Source organism: Coturnix japonica, chromosome 9 (assembly GCF_001577835.2).
Source record: "Coturnix japonica isolate 7356 chromosome 9, Coturnix japonica 2.1, whole genome shotgun sequence".
In the NCBI taxonomy this organism is placed as follows: Eukaryota; Metazoa; Chordata; class Aves; order Galliformes; family Phasianidae; genus Coturnix; species Coturnix japonica.
In genome coordinates, this window is record NC_029524.1 from 14,616,911 (window position 1) to 14,637,003 (window position 20,093).

General features: G+C 41.0%; 1 long non-coding RNA gene across 1 annotated transcript; it reads right to left on the reverse strand.

Moving 5' to 3' along the window:
- Positions 1 to 14,763: 14,763 nt before the first annotated feature.
- Positions 14,764 to 18,481, reverse strand: LOC107318137. Its single transcript, XR_001557207.2, has 3 exons — positions 18,427 to 18,481; positions 17,156 to 17,234; positions 14,764 to 15,484 (listed from the first exon to the last, which is right to left on the reverse strand). It is a non-coding gene; the product is annotated as an uncharacterized LOC107318137 (long non-coding RNA).
- Between the last annotated feature and the right edge of the window lie 1,612 nt (positions 18,482 to 20,093).

Consider the following 20,093-nt stretch of genomic DNA (forward strand, 5'->3'; position numbering starts at 1 on the left):
CAATTGCCAAACTTTACCCATGGATTCATAAGCAAATATTATGGAGTCAAAAGTGGATCTCACTTCTTCAAAACTGCAGATGGCCAAGCTCTGAGCAGGAATTAGGCTAGAGAAAGTAATTAGGCAGCTACCAGGAGTTTTCTTTCCTCTCATTTGTGTCATCAAAAAAAGGAACAAAGAGTAACTCCAGATGTTATTCTTTCACTGGGCTAGTTATTTCTACATACTCCAATACTTTGCAGTATTTGTTGAGGAATAGATAAGCAGGTAAGATTAATATCAGACCCAAGATTGGTTTAATTTATCAAGCCTTCAAGAATTACCTTGTTTGGCCACAGTCCTTCATTTCCCTCTGAATTTACCACCTTGTAATAATTTAAATTTGCCAAGAACTATTTGGTGAAAACTAAACACTTGAATTTCTGTTCACCTTGGCAATTGACCTGCCCTTTGCCAATAACAAAAGGTTTTAAGATAGAAACTGGACTATTTAACCTTCATTAATCATTCATACTGTTCAAACACATCATCCAGTAACTGAAGAGGGGTTAATGGTAGCTAAGCTTGAGGCTGTTGTCAAAAGTAGGTTTAACTTTCTATGAACTCACTGGACACAAAGAATGCAGCCTGCTCACTATTCTGAATGTCACCAGCTCGCAGCAAACTGATGACTACTAATGGTAATTAAATACCTCTGCAGCTATTTGTACCAATAACAAAGAGTTACTGTCAGAACTTGAATGAGGTCCATCTGCCCATTTTTAAAGAATGTTAACATTCTTTAAGTGATAAAGCAGATGGCAACCCAAAACGGAGAGACAAACTCCGAGTTCTGTATTACAGCCCCTGTCAGGACCTACTCTGGATTCTCTAATGTTTGTCTTCAGAGACAGAAGTTTAAGAACAAGACTTCCATGCAGATCTGTTGTTAACCGCCATATTTTCCTGGATTTTCCTTTTACTGCAGGTTACCATGCTTGTAAATCCTTGCTCCCCGTGAGATGACAAGGAAAATCAGTCCCAGCACTGCTTTGTCCATCCTCAAACCCATGGACACATAATATGTTGTCAAGCATATTCAGACAGAGACTTCCCAGAATGAAGACACAGCTGCTCAACTGTCTGCCTCCATACGTGTTAAACTATCTAAAGGAACCTCATGTACACTCATAAAGGTAGTGCAGAACTAGTATGCAGACATCCCTCTGCATCCATGGCTGCCTATACAGATGTGTGCTTCCATTCACTGAAATATTCCAGAACACGTCTGAACTGATTACACACCTGATCAAATTCTATCAGCCCATTTTGACCACTAAGATTATCAGAATTCCCCAAAACTGATACTCCATATGCTATCGTTTTAATAGCCAATTTGTATCAATTAATTTTTGTAGACATCAAGGTTTATTTTGTAATCAGATCAGAAATTCCATGATCACATAATTCAAATTATTTTGCCTTGTCAAATTTGTTGAGGAGCAGCTTGCAAGGAAAACCTTTTGATCACATAATTTGTGCCCAAAGTGTTATTACAGGACACCACTGCAGAAATCCCATAGCTAACATTAAACTGCTATTAGATGGTACATCCACAAAGGCTGCTTTGTTTTACCTGAGCTGACTTCAAGTGAAGATGAGCAAGAGGTTGACCACTGACTTCATAGCCCACTCATTTCATAGCACACTTTTTTCCCCACCATTTGTATTTAACTTGTCTTACTGTTGTGCTGCTTCCTTCTAATATAGATACAGAAATACGAAAGTAGTCAGGTTTGGGTCTGGCCTGGTGAAATAATCCAGTTGCTTGGATTCTGAAAGAGGAAACAAGCTTGCAGCTTGACTGGACTGACTCCTCAGCCATTTCCCAGAGGACACCCCCAGTCAACTCACTGTAGCAAAGGTGTTGTATCAGACAGATTGTAATAAAACCACAGCCGCCCAGCATTTCACAGCCATCACTACACTGCACACTGAGACTACCCAGGATTTCGGAAACATAAGCTGGCAAAAGCTCAGACCCTACTACTTCAAAAGGACCCCCAGGCACTAGAACTAAAGGAGAATTGACTTCACACACACTGAAGCACGGCTGACTTTCCACCCAGGGAAGAGAAAAATAATTTTTTAAAAAGTTAACTGAACTTTTTGAACATCACCAAAGGTTCATTTCTGAGATCACACTGAGCTCCCTGTGAAGATCTGGGCAGCTTCTTATAGTCTCTGACAGTATTACAGTAAGTCATTACTAAGCAGATACCAATCCAAAGACAGGAGCAACCACCTCTCCTGCACTGATGTCAGAAAAGCAAATGGAGGTTTCCAACCACAGGTGTCACACATGAGGGCTGCCAGGTCCTGCACACGGTCACTCTGCAATTAGATATTCACTATGTGCTCATTAAGTCTGCAATCACTCTGAAGGGAAAGATATTTTGTAGTCCTGTGAGCATCACCAACAGCTCAAAGCCTTCCCTACGTGGCCCAAGGGGGATGCATGAAGAAGGTGCTGAGTGAGAATACTTCTTGCCTGCTGAAATGGTGAGCTGATAGGAGAATCACAGCTCTGCAATCTGAGAGGAGTCATCTCTCAGCAGTCCTGTAACTTCCCCTAGGAAGGGGGATATAAAAACAAAACAACACTCCAGAAAATTAAAGCCACAGAGCTATTCTGTCCCTTTTTCCTCAGGGAACCAATCACATCAAATTTTCGCATTGACTTTCCTGATTAACCAGCTCCCCTACTGCTGGAGAACTGAGAGGATACAGCAAAGGCATGTGCCAACCAGGCACGAGGCGACCAAATAGAGTTACAGAACAACTTCCTAAGTGAATGATTTCTCCCTGTGATTAGATTGATTAATGTGCTGATAGGCATTTGTTTCATTAGCAATAAACTGATGATTCGTCTGCAGGATCTGTATTTGCAGTGCTTCTGAATGGCTTTTGAAACTCATTTACAAAGCTGTCAGGCTCAATGCAGATAAACACTGTGTTTGATATTGTTTGTGCTGGAAGAGATTTATAAATTATATTGTTAATCCCTCTTTGAAGGAAAGAAGCATTCACTGTCTGTTAGTTTAAGAAGTGAACTTGTTAGGTGATGTTTTTTGATGATAGGGAACTGCTAGTGCATGATATTTTTCTCTCCAGCCTCTAACACATTATCAAACTTCTTCCTTCAAAATAGGAGAAATAAGTAAACACTTTCCCTGAGCAGCAATAAGAAATTTAATAAGATCACAAAGTTTTCAAGTTCATCTTCACGCATATTTCCATCACTGTGCTTCCCTCTGTACTGACTGTAATTTAGCATGTAAATTCTTCGGAGTATCAAGATACAACTTATTGCCTTTTAAACTGCACGTGAGATTTAAAATTGTGGTCTCACATTTACCTAGACATCGATATAACAAAGTAAAACACCCTGTAACTTGATCCTGTAATGAAACACCTAAAATTTATAAACCAGATTGATATTATTTCCTCTGTTTTTCTGTGCACATGCGCTGACCTACACGGTGAAGAAGAACTCTGCCAGCTTCCTCTCAGCTCATTCAACTCTTCAGAATATAAAATATCATATTCACCATTTATATTGTTAGCTATTGACAGCACGTCTAAGACTAGAGAGAGAATTAAGGCAGCCATATTACTGTGTGAAGGACCTGTATCCTCCCTTTTCCTAGCTAATCTGTCTGGTCAGATCACGTGTTAGCCCTCTTTAAATGGATTGCTTTTCTAGTAGCCTTAATCTAACAGTGTAACGAAGATGCTACCCTTCAGACAATTCAGTTTCCAACACACCTACCCAAATACCTGAGCTTTTAATGGTGTAACAGAGTAGTTCATACTCACTTCCCCACAGAGGAAAACTATTTGAAGAACGTCCTTAAATACATTCACAGAATAGCCCAGCTTCCTTTAAAAAATAAAAATGTGGTTCTGATCTGTTTATTTTACCAACTTGTTTGTTGGAATTCCAACATTGCATTTACACAACAAAACCTTCTGAAATTAAGAGTTGCAAGGTTATACATCACAAACAGCCTTCCAATACCCACTGTCAAGCAACAAGCAGAAGCAAACAAGAGAAGCAGAACAAATAGGGAAGATAACTGTGTGACTCAGGAGCAGGACAGGAAACCCAAATGGAAAAACAAACAGACAAGGAAAATTAGCAAAGAACCAAACAAAGAAAACATGCGGCTGCCCTACCCAGCCTTTGAGAATTCACCTGGCACTCACTTGCCTGGTCTGTGAACTCACCTCAGAAGATTTAGGCATCAACTCTTTGACAAATTGTTCTAGGTGCATGTGGGAGCTCCCTGATTAATTGCATACAGCTTCAGAAACACCTCATTGCAGAAGTACAAAGTCAAGCAAAAGTGATACAGACACAAAAAGACTAAAGAGGCAAGGGAAGTATTCATAGTGCCATGATGCGTGCCAGTGGATACAGAATACATCAAAGCACAAGTCCTGCTGTCTGGTGAGCCAAAATAAACCTCTCTTCTCTGACTGCAAAGGAGATATAAAGTGGCTAACATAGATAACCCACTGCCTAAAAGCAGGGTACAAATACCACCCCTCCACCCTCCTCCCCCACCCAGGTAATCAGGAATGGGTTGTCAGAACTATCAATTCTAAACACTACAGTTTCACATTTTTTGTGGCTTGCTCTTCATTTTATAAAATGGTTCCACTTTTTCTCCCAGCAGCTATTTTTGTAGCTGTTGCTCTGTCTGTTCCACAGACAATAATTTCTTCTTTCCTAGATCTGCTCCAGCTTTTGCTACAAGGTAAGATGAAGAGCTCTCTGGTTGCAGGACTTCATAGTGTGCAGAGAACCTGGCACAGTTTGCAAAGAAATGTACATCTCCTCACATCAACCAGCAATGAAGAAAAACTTTCTCAAAGAGATCCAATTCTCTGCAGACTGCAGAACAGAGATGTCGTAATGCTCAGGTTCACCAACATGCATTGCAGCAGAGACATATCAGAAGAAATCCATAAAAAGATATTTTTGTCCTCTGATTGTTTCCAGTCAGATCAGTGGATTGCAGTGAACAGAACACGGAAAGGGGAAATGCTACTGCCCCATATTACAGACAAAAAGTTCAACATGAAGCCTGAGGTTATGGCAAAACTGCTGCAGTGCTACCCCTCGAAAATTAACAGCCATGCCTAAAGCACTGAATTGTTCTTCCTTCCCTGAATCCCACAGCCCTCCACTCACCCTTGCACAGTCACTGTATGCTGACACAAGCTGCATAAGGAAGCCCCCACAGCCTTAGCTTTCTCCGCAGAGCAAATTATCCTGAAGGCAACAAACCATGTGTCAGGCCTGTATCTAAGCTGGCTGAAATGAATTGGATATTAAAACAGGTAAGGATTTCTATATGTACTTTGAGGGGCATGAGGAATTACTGTGCCTTCTAATCCATGCTCTTTCCTGGCAATCTCAAGCACAGTGAACGTGACCACTGCTCAGGCTTTGTGCATGAGCTAACACCAAGGAAGTGTCAGTCACGTTACTGACATGACTGGTGCTTCAGAAGGATACTTGAATACAGCTATGTCTCTTGTTGGTTAATGAGGGCTTTGAGAAACTGTTCATCTTGGCTGCTACAAAAACTAGTATTCATGGAATGGAAATCCTTAGCTGAAAAGCTCTATGTGGGGAAAAAGGCTGCTTCATGTTTACACTGTTTAGCTAAGTGTGGAGGTTTTCTCCCCCTTTACAGAGCTTGTGCTCTCTTTTGTTCTAGAAGTAACAAAGGGTGCATTTGGAAGAAATCAGACTAGATGAGGCGATACATTATTGATATAAGTTTCAAGCAGCCTGCCGCTCCGTTTTATAACGTGGTTGCAGCTCAATTTTTAATGAAGCCACCTATGAAAATCTAATGGGGTGAAAAACAGGATCTCTCAGTGATGCTGTACAGAAGTTCCCACAGCATAGCTCAACTGCCCTTTCATTTCACATTGAGTTTTACCTCAACTTGACCCTACAGTTTACAGGCAAAAGAGACAATACCCTGACTCAGACAGGAAAGGTGGCATCAGAGAGATGCACAACCCTGAAAGAGGACTAAACAAACCAGCTTTTTCCCCTATTGTGTGGTGGTTTCCATCATGCATACTGACTAATACTCCATCCTATTAGAAACACACCTCCAATTCATTGAGAACATGTTGAAGAAAGCATTGTTTGTAAAGAAAAATCCATGGGAATCATAGCATTAAGTACACCAAGAGTAGAACAGCATGACAAGGAGGTACACTGGCTAGCAGAAACAGGTTCTAAAACATGATTGCAGGATTAAGAGAAGTCAGTTCTGGAGCATTTATTCCTGATGAAGCAAGAACAGAGAACTTTATGCAGCTGCTTTTTTATTATGGAGCTGAGTCTTTGTCTAAAATAGCTATTCCAGTGTCATTTTAACTGATTCCTTATTTCCTGTAGCTATGATAACACTCTCAAACTACAAGCACAGAAACTGCCATTCCATCCTCTATTTTCCTCTTTCAGCCACCTTCAAAACTGATAATGAACCAATAGGTGCTTCTGTTCAGCAAAATACTAACACTTCCACTATGAAGACTAATTTTATAGTTTCGGCCATGCACACAAAATGGCATTTACTGGCCTGGAGTAAAGCAACACTGATGACATTCATGGGGATAAATTCAGGAGTTCATTACAGAGAATAATTAATAGTAATAGGAAGTAATTAATAGAATATGTTTTCATTAAATTTAATCACAAGAAGTATTTGCTATGTCAGGGAGTAACACAGTATGTAAAAAGGAGACGCTTAACAAAACGCTTCATACAGAAAACATAGTCACTGACAGAGTTGTTTTTATATTAAAAGCCAATTTTTTCCCTGTTACTCAAGAATCTATTCAGGTTAAGGCAGCAGAGTCACACCTGCAGACTCTCAGAGGGAACCACCTGCATGTGGCTCACTACCTGCCCAAAGTGCCCTTATTCATTCTCAGAAACATCATGGGTTGATATCATAGCACAGAATTGTAGATCTGTCTCCAACACAATTTTTAGCTCTTGAATCAGCATTTTTAATTCTTTAACATATACTGTTGCATTTCTCAATGGAATTATATGTTTCTATACTGTTTCAGTCTTTAGAGCAAAATTAGAAATAATGTGGAGCATTCACTGGGAATTCATAAGTGAAAATGTTAAGGTACAATGACAACATACTATAACCCTTCCATCTTATAATTCATGAGTGTGAAAAGGTATTCCTAGCCTATTACTCAAAGAGCATCACTTGTTATCTGTAATCACTTCACCACAGGGGATAATCACTTTCACAATGGAAGAAGAAGGAAAAAGGGAAAAGATAGAAAGAAAAGGAAAGGAACAATACTTGTCACTGGAGAAAAAAAATAAGAAAGAAAATGTCAAAATTAGAGCCTTTATCTCCTCCGAGTTGTACGGCTCTAAATCCACCAAGAGCAGAGGGACTTTTGCTAAGTGTTATGTTCAGAAATCACCTGGCTGTCCAAAGTGACCTACATTCAAAGTCATGCTTAATCACAAGATCCTTCTTCGTGCCAGACTTCTGAACTCAAATCCAGCAGAGTATCTTTTCTTTCTCCAATTTGTTTTAACCACCAAACTTGTTTGTCTCTTCAGCTGGGATTCGTACCCTCCTCTTTCAAAAATATCAAGCAAAAAATTAAAACTCTTATTCTGCTATCTTTCAGAATGACCTTGTGATTAAAAAGTTTGGACTAAGATTCAAAAAACTGGGTTTAATTCCTCTCTTTCAAACAGGCTCCTATGATAAGTTCAGAGAAATCACTTATTAAATTTCTCTATACTTCATTTTCTTTACCATGAGAGTGGTCAAACACTGGAACAGTTTTCTGGTAGGGTGGTTGATGCCCCAGGCCTGGCAGCATTCAGGAGGCATTTGGATTAAAGCAGACTCTAATCTTCAGCTACCCCTGAAGCACTATCTGTGTGGACATACCACAAAGGCTTACATGGCCACTAGCTACCCTGTGCAGCATGGCCCAAAGGGGAAATCTCTGTCGCCACAAACCACGCTGCTGCTGCAGGCCATGCCCTACACAAGCAACACGGGGCCACTTCCCAGGACCATTTGTGATGCTTTGCAGAACTGAAGGTGAGCCAGGGCTGTGGAGTGAACAATATCCCTCCAGTGGTCTGGGCTCTGGGATTTCCACCCTCTCCCTGACTGCTTTTAGGGGGTTAACTTTCTCACAATCAGATATTGGGATAATCTAGAATTTCAGGCCTGCGGTCCACGCAGCAGCCTGGAGCGAGGGAGTTAAGCACGATGCCCCTGATAATTTGTGTGTTTCTCATGCAGTTCTGTTTACCTCGGAGAATAGCTCGGATTCATGTGGTGGCTCATCTGTTTGTTTCCCAGGAGTGTCCTCCTCATCAGGTACAAATGACTTCTTGTTTCCTTGTCCTGTCTGCCTCCTTGGTGACGGATAGATGAGAACCGTTCCCTGTGCTCTGGGACTCTAATGTGATCTGGGTCGTGCTTGTGGCAGGCGGGGGTGCAGCAGGGGGAGAGGAGTGCAGGAAAGGGGCAGTTAACACTATGAGAACTAAAATCTCTTTGTAGACGAGCGTGTTTGTGTGCACTTCCAACCCGGCCGCAATTCGCTGCCAGCTGCTTTGCCATCGACGGCTCAGGGGAACAATGGCTCAGAGCAGGGCTGGCAGGAAATAGAGATCTAAAAATAGGTCTTTGGAGGGCTAAAATCAAGGGGGAAATATTTACAGAAAGCACTGTCCGACCGTCTTCAGGTTATTTTCTGCAAAGTAAGAACTCACCACATTTTTGCCTTAGGCTGGATGGACTCATGGCCCAAATGGGGAGAGACCAAACCTTTCCTTTCAACTTGAGTTATTTCCATTTACAGTTATGCAATGTACATTACCCAAGCCAGTATTTTGCTGGATGCCTGTCTTCTGACAGAAGATGCAATCGCATTGATAAAGCCAACATACATTCACTTATCTTTTAGAAAATCATTTTTATAGGCAGTCTTAATTTGGCAGTTGAACTTCAGCAGGGATCACATGAGTGTTTTTCTTTTGATTCACATAGTTTCAGATGCTCTCAGCTTCATTCAAATTCGACTCCATGCACAGAGAAGACAAGTTTCACCAGGACTGTGACTGAAATCATACATTTATGGAACATCACGGTTTCTAAAGAAAAAACCTTAAAATGACCCCACTTCTGTCAAATCTGGCTACAGATTCATCAAAAAAGTTCACAAACTCCTTAACAAATCCGAGTAAAAGCTCAGTCTTGGCTCTTAATGATATCCACGAATCATGTTGCTGACAGCAGAGGCAGCAGGATTGGGATCCCAGTTAATTAACCTCCACATTTTACACTGAGCAGAAAACATTCCACACAATTTTACTTGCCTCAATCAACTGGCTCAATTAATAAAAACAGATCTGGGAACATCCTCCCATTGGATTTTTGGCAGCATCTTAGGCTTGCCTACATTCTCTTCTTGTGTGACTGGAAGGAAATCCTGTTGATTTCATTTTCATCTTTCTCTCTCTCAATTTGAAAATAGAATCTATGATTTTCCATCATTTCCACTTAGATAAAAATATGTTGTGAAAGGTAATTTTATTGCTGAGAAATAATCTTCCTAATGTCAGCCATTATTTTGCTCTCAGTGTGACAACTAGGGTAAGTGTTGGAAATCACTGTATGTTTCAGCTAAAGTATCTTGACAACACAAACGAAGAAGAACAAGGTAGTCTTTTTGTTAATGAAAACTGCACTGCTATTTTGGTCTATAATGGAGAGATTCATGTAAATGATTGCCTGTCGTCTATACTAAAGAAAAATAGCAAAAAATAAATAAATAATAATAATAATGAAATAAAGAAAAAGAAAAAAATGCAGCAAGCGGGAGAAGCTGTTTCCTTCCTTTCTCTTGAATTTTCTCTTACCATCTTATTGCAATCAGCCCTTTCACTATGTTTTACATCTGATACAATGCTCACAGACTCTTGTAATAAAATAATTCAAAATCCTCACAAAGACCAGGACTACCAACTTTGCAAAAACTAGGGAAACTAATGAAATTCATCCATTCACTACTTTGAGTCAACATTTACTCTGTTTATACATCTACAGACATTTGGTGTGTGATATCATACAGCAAAACACTGTAGCCTCTAACATTGGCATGACTGCCTGTATTTCAATTCAGAATAAGGTTAATCCTCCAGGGGGGATAGAGGAACAAGTGATGTTCTCCCTCCTGATAGCCCTCTTCAGGGCTCTTCTGCTGTGACACATTTCTCTCCTTTCTCTGTTGTAACTGAAGACCAATGACCTGTCCTACCATGTCTGCTATATAAAATACAAGTTGAACGAGAGGGAGAAAAACATGTTAATAAATATGCAATCTTCTGTGTTACTTTTTTTCCAACTAGAAAGCTGGATGCAGAAGAAACTTCAATCTTTAGTAGCCTGATCCTGCTCCAACCCTAAGAATGGAAAACATTTTTGCTAACTTAGCTGTAGCAATCAAATTTGCAAGAGTCCAATGGAGGACTTAAAACCACAAGTGGCCCATCAGAAGATAAAACAGAAGCTCATAACATCCTCAATAAAGATAATTTAGTATCTTAAAGCTCTGCCTACTTTTTATGTTATTTCCTAACCTTACTAATTCACCCATGCCTTAAAATTCAAGGTCACCAGATCTGCCCTACGCAATCACATTATAATCAATCTCTTAAATTTATGCTTAGCATTCAACAGACAATTTTGCAGCTACAGGCTGAAGTTTTTCAGCTTAATTTTGAAATTTTTCTTTCTCAGATTTATAGATTCAAATGATGAATGCTGGTACTACATTTGAGCAAAGCTTACGCACACAAGTAGTCCTTTCTAATGGAAATAGCTTCATTTAGGAGGGAGTGTGCAAAGAATTTGCCAAATTGGATGAGAATTCCCTGACTCTATTCCTGGTACAGATCTAGCTTGCTTTTCACTGCCTGATGAAGAAAAACAAGTAAAAACAAATTAAAGAATACTTCCAGAATTGTATGAAATTGAGGCACACAGATCAATGGATGGCAGTGACTCACTGCAATGCAATTCTGTACTGCAGCAAGAGTCCCCAGGCTCTTGATTTCACCAGTCATCTTGAATTATCTACCGAGGAAAAGACAGCACAGAATCTCTCTGGTTTTGCTCCCTACCTAATGATGCTGTGAAGTATGTGTATTTGTTACCTAAGAGGAGCATAATGCAGGACAATAAAAATGCAGTAATTTTACACGAAGAGTTTGGACCAACTCTATTTGCTGGCTGATCATTACTGATGAGGGTAAAGCTGTCACAACCCTTTCTTTGCTATCCAACCATCATTTTGCTGCTGTGGCAATGAAAGATGCTGGGCAGATTCACCAGGTGAGAGAGAAACTAAGATCTGTGAACAGATTTTTCTCAAGCTGTTTCCATTGGGTTTCCTTTCTCGCATTCAAAACAAAAGCAAATAATCCAAAAAACCCTGGGCAACAAGATGGAAACATTTCCTCACAGACAGCTCTACACAGACAAGACCCCCTGTCCCCAATCCAGAGAGCTTCCCTTCCTATGTTTTACTGTAGCTGTATTAGGCAAGACGAAGGGATCTTGTTACCCTTTACCAGCTGCAGTCTTTCATTTGCCATGGCTTTCCATCAAATCCATCTGTCTAGGATAATTTCGACAGCAGAGATAACCCATCCTTCCAAACACCACCACTTCCAACTGAAGGTCTCAGAAAACCGTGGTAGCACTGAATACCATTCCTTGCACAGAAATGAACCTTAAGAGGTCCCTGATGATCTTTTGGAGCCTGCTGACATCCAGAACGTACCCTGAGATCCTGAAAATAAGAGTTTGAATCTCTGCCTCTGCCCTACCACATACACAGATTGCTCCTGAGCTCAGGAATGGGATAACAGAGAAAGGGAATTTCACAACAGAAATATATAAAGACTCAGTGTTTGTCTCCAGATATTTCCCAGTACCAACAGCTTTATCTCTGCAGGGGCAGTTCAGAGATATCTGAACTGGAAGAGCCTTCATAATAGGATCATAACAAGGATGCACAGAAAACCTCCGCTGAAGCAAGATGCTCAGGGACAGCAAGTTGCTGCGGGCCAAGGAATCTGCCTTGGATGGGGAGTCAGTTCCATCTTTCTATTAATCCTCCAACAGTGCCAATTTTAGGACACACTGAACAGACCCAAAAGCAGAAATTACAGCTCCAGGTGGAGCAGTACTGACCTGTGCTTCTCCATACATAGCCCAAGTCACCTTCTGGTGCAGAGGGAAAAAGATGATCCACCCATAAAACAATACCTGCAGACAGCAGTGGGGTGGAAAACTCTGACTGTGCACCAGAGGCAATTTACCAGCAGTTCTCATTTAATTGCTGGGAAGGCAGAGTGCAGGTGGCCAGCACACAGCAGCCCATACAGCGGGCACACGGCTGTGCAGAGCAAGCATTCCCCCTGAAAGCACACCGGCATTCTGCTCTCTTCTCTATCAGGACAGCAGTGGAACATGGGACTTGAAAATACATCTTAGTGGCATCGTTGAAGGAGAAAGACACAACCTACACATTCTTGGGAGGTAAATCCTGACCTCACACTGGGGTACTGCTGTGGATTTACATGGATGGTGACTGCAACGTTCTGCACAAGGAACTCCTTAAGTATGTAAGCCAGCAGAGGAAAAATATTCCCAAAATATATTTACTGCTGAGAACAAGCAGTATTCCTCAAGGTTCACAATTCAGTCAGAACCACCGCACCATCACACAGCCTTTCCGAACTGAAAAGACAGAAATATAAAGGCAAACTACAGCTTTCCTATGAAATTAAATCAAGAAAAAAGACAATGTGAGCAAAGACCTCAGCTGCCTTTGATATTCTATGGAAATTATGCACTCAGCACTCACACTCTGAAATGTCTTCACTTTTTTTTTTTCCAGGTGCTGAGGATTGTTGTTCTTTCTTAAATCTATTCTGAAAGACAAAGGCTTGTTTACAAATCCTGCCTTCTTCCTCTCATACCAGGAACACTGGGAGGCCTGCAACACCATCCTGCCTGGGTAAGACAACATCTATTCCTTCTGTAGCGCTCTGCACAAGGGAAAGGAGGCATCAGGGCACACTTGCTTGTACAAGGGTCTGTCGTAGCTTCCAACAGCAGCTGATTCTTGCAGCCCCTCTCAATTCAAGGTAACCACCTGACTTTTCAGCAGCATTGCTGCTTGGTGGCCCTTGTAGGTAGTCACTCTGCCAAAGGCTACAAAAACAAAATCACATCCTATATATGATAATCCAGAACCCTAAAAGGGCTTGGGGACCCTTTTTAGGGACAAAAGATCATTATTTGTTATATGTTAATGTAAAATCCATGCTCATACAGTTCATATTCATCCATATATAATGGAATGTAATTGCAGGGAGCAACAGTCTTATTTGTTATGAGGCATACTTATGTGCAGGTGGATAACAGGAATAGCAATGGGTTGGCTGGGCTTATTAACACAATCCTATGCAGGTATGGCAAAAAAAAAAACAAAAAAAAAAACCACCCCACAACACAACACCAAAACCACAGTAATTATCAAGGTCAGCCTGCTGTTCCTTGGAAAAAAGTCTTTATAAGCCACCCAAAGAATTAAGAGGGCACCCTGCTTGGCACTTGCATGAATATGTACTGGAAGGATTACTGAAAGAAGAGAATTTGTTCAGTACCAACCATGACAGCGATCTGGGGGGATGCCTGAGTGCTACTGCAGCCTTACTGGCTGGAAAGGCTGCAAACTGCCAACCTGCTCATGGCCTAAGTGTGAACAGGAAAGCTAATTTTCACAGCAAATAATTTACAGTCAATTATTCACTCAGTGACACATACAGGCTTGCCTGTTCAAACCTTTGGATACTGGTAACACATCATGATCTTTGCAGGATTTTCTAATTATTCAAGTTATTTATTTATTAGGGGGGATCTTTTTCTTTTTCTTCCTTTTTTTCCCTTCCAGAATCAAGCATTTCCTTTGAAGGCAAGGCACAGCAAACAGGTTCAAAGGAGAGAGTTTTCACTTTCTTTTTAGAAGTCTATTTATGGGGAAGGAAAATCTACTTTTCAAGCCTGTACCTAAACTTGAAAAAGGGCAGTTGCCTAAAACTAGTCATTTGCCTACTTTCTCATGCTAATGTCCTGTTTATAATTGACACCTTTACTGCCTACCAGTATATCAATTTCACTTCCCCAGAGAAAGAAAAACCAGATCCTGTGACTAGTGCACTGGATTGATAATCTAGCCTAATGCTGACAGATAAATGCACTAATTTTCTTCTGTGGTTGGCTCCACATTACGGAGTAAATCTGCTTCTAACAACTGCCTCAATAGCCTCTGTAACCTGTCCAAAAGATGATGTCAAGTGCTACAAGGGCCTAGGGCTAGTATGGCAGGTAAGAGTTACCACTGGGATAAAATTACAGGTGAGGTTTTGAATGAGAGGGTTATTTTAAATGAAAGCCTGGCTGGATATACAGATTGCATTTAAAAAAAAAAAAAAAAAAAAAAAGGGGAAAAAAAAAAAAAAAACAGGTTAAAAGAGTAAAGGAATAAAGAGCAACTTATGTCACTTTGGGGTCTACAACCTCAGTATAAAAATCAGTGTGTTTTCAGCAGCAGTCAGTCAGTTATGTTATTGCAACCCACAGGAATTATACCCAAGGAAACACAAGAGTTTGTGCTCATTTCATTGGTTAGTGGCACACAGGAAAATGAAGTGGTTTCTCTTGCCTTTGCTGGAAGCACAGCCTTTGGGTTCCATGGAGCAACAGTCTATTCCTAACTCTATCCTAGAAGGTGCCTGCTTCTGTATGACAGACAGCTTGCTATGCAGATGGGACCAGGGCTATTGGCAGGTGCTGGGCAGTAGATTTGTGAACCTGGCAATGGCCATGGGAGATATCAGCTAGGCAAGGACAGTACCAGAGGACTTTGGTTGTTTTTGTTTTTTTAAGTTTAGTTCAAAGGAAACACAAAGCAAAGAAAAACAATTTTAGAAGTTCCATACCAAATATTTGGGCAATTTCCAGGAATGTCAGCAACGGTTGCAGAGTTGGTGAGAAATCAGCATCGCTTTGCTCTTACTGGCTTTCTTACTGAATTCCAGGATCGCTACACTGGTTGCTACCAATTTATAGCACTTCGATGTTCATTTATCATTTCGACCAAAAGAGCAACTTTCGTGGACATTTATTGATTTCCTCTTTGGAAAAGATCACAAGCAATAGCTTTTTAAATAAGAAAGAGTCTTCGGGTTACACGGATAACCCTGGCACTGAGGGATATGTCTCTTACTCTGCTCTCATGTCTAAAATGTTCAATCAGCTCCCACACCCCTAACCTGAAACAAAAATAAAACCTCATTTTAATCACATCTTTTTCTCCTGATTTTCTCTCCCCACCTCCTGACCTTTCCATGTGAAGAGGATCACGCAGAACATTTCAGCTTTTCTTAGGCTAACTTTTGCTCACTTTGAATAGCACTTATATAGGTCAATAGCATCACTTCCCCTTTTGCCCCCCTCCCCACCACAGAAGGAATACAGAATCTGACCTCTTTAATGCATCAGTTAGCATGATGCCTTTTTGTTTGTTTATGATGCAGAAAGTTTGGTTATTTAAATGGAACAAGATATTCTGACACGGTCTTGACAGGTTCTGCCTTTTTTCATATTCGTACAGAGCCAAGCATATTTGGCTCTAGTGCTGCCCATTCGCTCCTATTAGCAGTAACAGCACTGCTCTGACCACAGGCCACAGGGTTAGCAAAGGTAGATCTAGTCACATCACACTGCATGTAGAAATACTGCACCATATCCGTAGCATACACAACAGCAGGCATCAAAAACAAGAGCTACAAAACAGGTAATTAACAGTTCCCCTGTTTCATTGGTATGGAAAATATTAAAAAGCTACTGAGTGTCTGAGCACTGGTTTGGTCATAGCCTGATATGTTATTGTTATGACGATAAGGAAGCAATAAGACACATGGGAAGGAGATCACAGAGAAAATACTCTTCAAGAGCAACAAAGCTGCATATCTTGTGTGCGTTTGGAAAATACTCTACAACCAGAATACAGCTTTGGGCTTTTGGGGGGTGGTTTTTGTGTTTGTTGTTTCTGAATTCTCTAAATATCTCTGAATGCTGCTCTTTCCTGAGCAGAGGAAGCTAAAAGTTTTGGTAACACTTCACGCTGGCTGTTTGTCCTTTAATACTGTATGACTATTCAGTGAACCCAATCCTGCTCCTGTGGAAGTCTAATGAGAGCGCGAGTACCGCATTTCCTGGGAACCAGGCAGAGCCTTCAACTGTAAACTTTGTAAGGCTTCATCCATGCAAAACCCTGCTGGCACAAGTAATGCATCAGAGCAAAAATAAAAATTCTGCTGCTTTGAAATGTTTCACCACAGCTCATTTGCTAAGACAGTAGTTGAAAGGTGACAAAACACCCACTGATTCTGTAAAGTATGGAAACAGGTATTAGCTTTTATAGCGTAATGCCTTCACTAGCTGCTGGCTTTGGAAATATTTAGACATAAATCAGTTTTGTCCCAAAATAGAGTCCATAAGAAAGAACTGTCAGAAACTGGAACAAAGTCCTGCCTTGTGCTCTGTAAAATACTTGTCACGATTTTTCACTAGAGGGCACTGCCACATCATCACCAAAAGGCCCCAAGGACAAAGGACAAGTGGCCTGGTTGTTTAACTTGCTCACTGCCCGGGCAGCCCTATGGCTTGAGAAACAAATTTTAATCACATCGCAGAAAGGATATGTATATTTTTTTTCAGATTAGTGAGACTTCAGTAATCTGTCTTATCATTAAGCAATGCACGGAGCCCTCATACCAACTGATTCTGGCTCTTTAGACGGTAGAGCTTGTTATAAATAGTCCACACTGAGTTAGCAGTTCTCACCAAAACAATTCAAGGAGGCTGTATTTGGGAATTACACCGCTGAATTAGCACAACAAATAAGGAATAATATGGGGCATAAGGCAAAGGAAACTTACACTTGGGCTGCTTCCTTTCCTTGTATTCTGTGCTGTTCACAGGCACCCTGCCCAATTGAGGTTACGGGAAAAGGCAAAACTGGAAATCACAAGGGAGGAAAGAAAGAAGGAAATATAAGGGAATTGTGCTTTTCCCCAAAAATTCCACATGCAACATCAAGCTATGACAGCCTAACTTCATTTAATAAAATAAATAAGCATCCCGCTGAAAGGAAGGCACAAAAAAACCTGTAAATGTTTCATGTTCAGTTAGAAAAAAAATAAGTGTTTTCTTTGATGGGTATGCAATGCTTGTTCCGCTCCATGGCAGAGGATAAAAACAAATGAAGGCTTTCTTTCTATGCTTCTGGCTGAGAGAGAGCACGGAGGTCACTTTTAAGGTGACTAGTATTCAGTTAGAAAATGGTGGGTCCCCTGTTTCTCCAGAAACCCTGCGCTTTGTAGTCCATTGCTATGCACCTGAAAACTTCCCACTGACTTCCAGGGGAAATTTGGCTGCTGAGGAATGCGGGTTTGGGCTCCGGAATGGCAATCGCATAGAGAGAACAATGCGCAAAAATTTAACCCTTCAGTGGAGCTAGTCACTGGCTTAGAGTTACTCATGCGTTCATTACCGCACTTCACAGAGGAGACAGCAAGCAGTGCATTTATTATCACTGAAAATTATCAGGAAGTAAAACTTAGTTTTTTCTTGAAGCCAATGTTTCATCCAAACACCTACCCTCTAAATCTTATTTCGGAAAGCTCTTGAAACTTGCTGCCTCGCTTAGGGCTCAGTCCAACACTTTAGCCAGAATTTCAGCCATTTCTAATTGCAGTTAGAGCAATCATAAAGCCCCACTAAACAGTGACCCTGAATTCTGGTACTGTGCTTGAAGCTCTGTAGGTCATTTCCGAGTGAAATGTTATTGCTAAATTTAAAAATTGGTTTACTGAAATGATTAAAACTGACCTGCTAAAAGGCATCCATCAGATTGAATGGGAGCCTACCAAAACAGTCTCATTTGAACCAGGCTGGGAGACAAGTGAAGGCTTTTTTGACTTGGGAACCTCCTGTGTCAGAAAGCAATGGACACCAACAAAAGTTGCCCATAAACAAATCAGCAGCAGTACAGGCTTAGAGGCTGGCCTACGGAGTCTGCATGCCTTAACTCTACCAAGTACTGCTGAGAAAACTGACTTCAAGGGCAGATGTATAAACTGGGAAGATGGTCCAGCAACTGAGCTTGTGCCTACAGGACAAGAACCAAGCTCAATACCTTTCACTTTACCTTCTCATTACAGGAGCAACAACTGACCCTTTGGATGTGAAGTGCATCTGGGACAATGCTAAAACAGAAACAAAAATAATAAAAAAGAAGTCAAGTTCAGTGGTTTTGGCAATTGTACCTTTCCCTCATTATGGGTTATGGAAACCTAGCCCTGTGCAGACAAGCCTGGGAAGGGATGAGTGAGCAGAATGCAATGTCTTCTCTAACATAAACAGATTATTTTGCATGATGGCAGACAGATTTAGGAATGTAAAATGTTCACTGTGTAGCTAGTTAAAGGCTTACCATAATTGGTCTACTACTGCTATTGCTACAGGATTCCCTGTCTGATCTGACTGGTGTATGTTGCTTGGCATCCAGCCTCGTGTTGCAAGGGGCTGCTGGAGATGGAAAAGAGGACATGTGAGGGGACAGATCCTCCATACATGGTACTACAAACATTCTTCATTGTACAACAGTTTGTAACCTGCTTAATCCAGGCTGAGAACACGCCTTGAAATGCACTGAATACAAAACATGAAAGGGAGCCTTTGCCTCCTTTTCCACACAAGCACCTGTTTGGGCAACATGGGAATACCAGACAGGAAAAACCTGAGCCATCTTGAAGCCAACAGCCAAGCATTAATAGATGTCAGGGGATTTGGAGTTTTACCTGAGACAGTCCAGGATGAAAACTGAGCAAAGAGATTTTGCATGGGCCTGCTTCTCAAAATGGAGATCTCAGACCCAGCAACTGAGCACGCATGTATTTTGCTGGAATAAGAAACCTAACCACTGCCTCTCGTGTACAAGTTCTACACTTCACAGTTCCAGCTAGCTACTAGATCAAAACTGCAGCTTCAAGCAACCCAAGAATTTCACGTGAAAAGACAGACGTAGGTACAAATTTAGTTACTAATTCTTGTGTAAATACAAGATCAAACCAAAAAGCAGAATCCAAACACTCCCAAAATTTGGGCAAGAATTCTAGTTTGGGCTTGCAACTACGTCTGCGTGTTCAAGTGGATAGTCAAAGACAACCCGGCTTCTTTTATCAGAGAACCACATTCTTAGCTCTGCCAGTGGTGCTTCAGGCTGCTGACTGATGTTTTGTGTTGTATGTTTGTTGGTTGTTTTTTTTTTTTAACACAGAAAGGAAAAAAGAAAACAACCTCCAGCTTTGCCCCCTATATAAGCAGATACATATATGGGTGTTTTTTTGCAAATTTTCTGTTTCTGAAAAGATCAAGGAATCTGTTGATAAGAGGCAGAAAAATATATTTAAGCAAGGAAAGAAATGCTGCTAAAGTAAAAAATATGTCAGATTCTATTAATTCCATTTGCCATTGTCTGATATTTCCAGGCACAGTGGGCTTTTTGGTAGACCTGTGAGATGTGTTTCCTAACAGAGGCACAGCACAGGGCCTGTCAGGAAGAGGCAGTGCTCTCATTGTCACACACCTCAAAGGGCCAATGTAACCCTTGAGCCTTCATAAGGGCCAGTCCTGAACCCCAAAACAACAGCCCTGCCTACCTTTAAGAAGGAGAACACAGCTCAACCAAGGCCTTGTTAGTGTCTATGAATTATTCCATCACTGAGCAGCCAATCATGCTCCATTAATATCATGGACATATTCTGCTTTGATAATACTACTGAGTTCTACCATGGCACTAATGAAGAGCCAGCC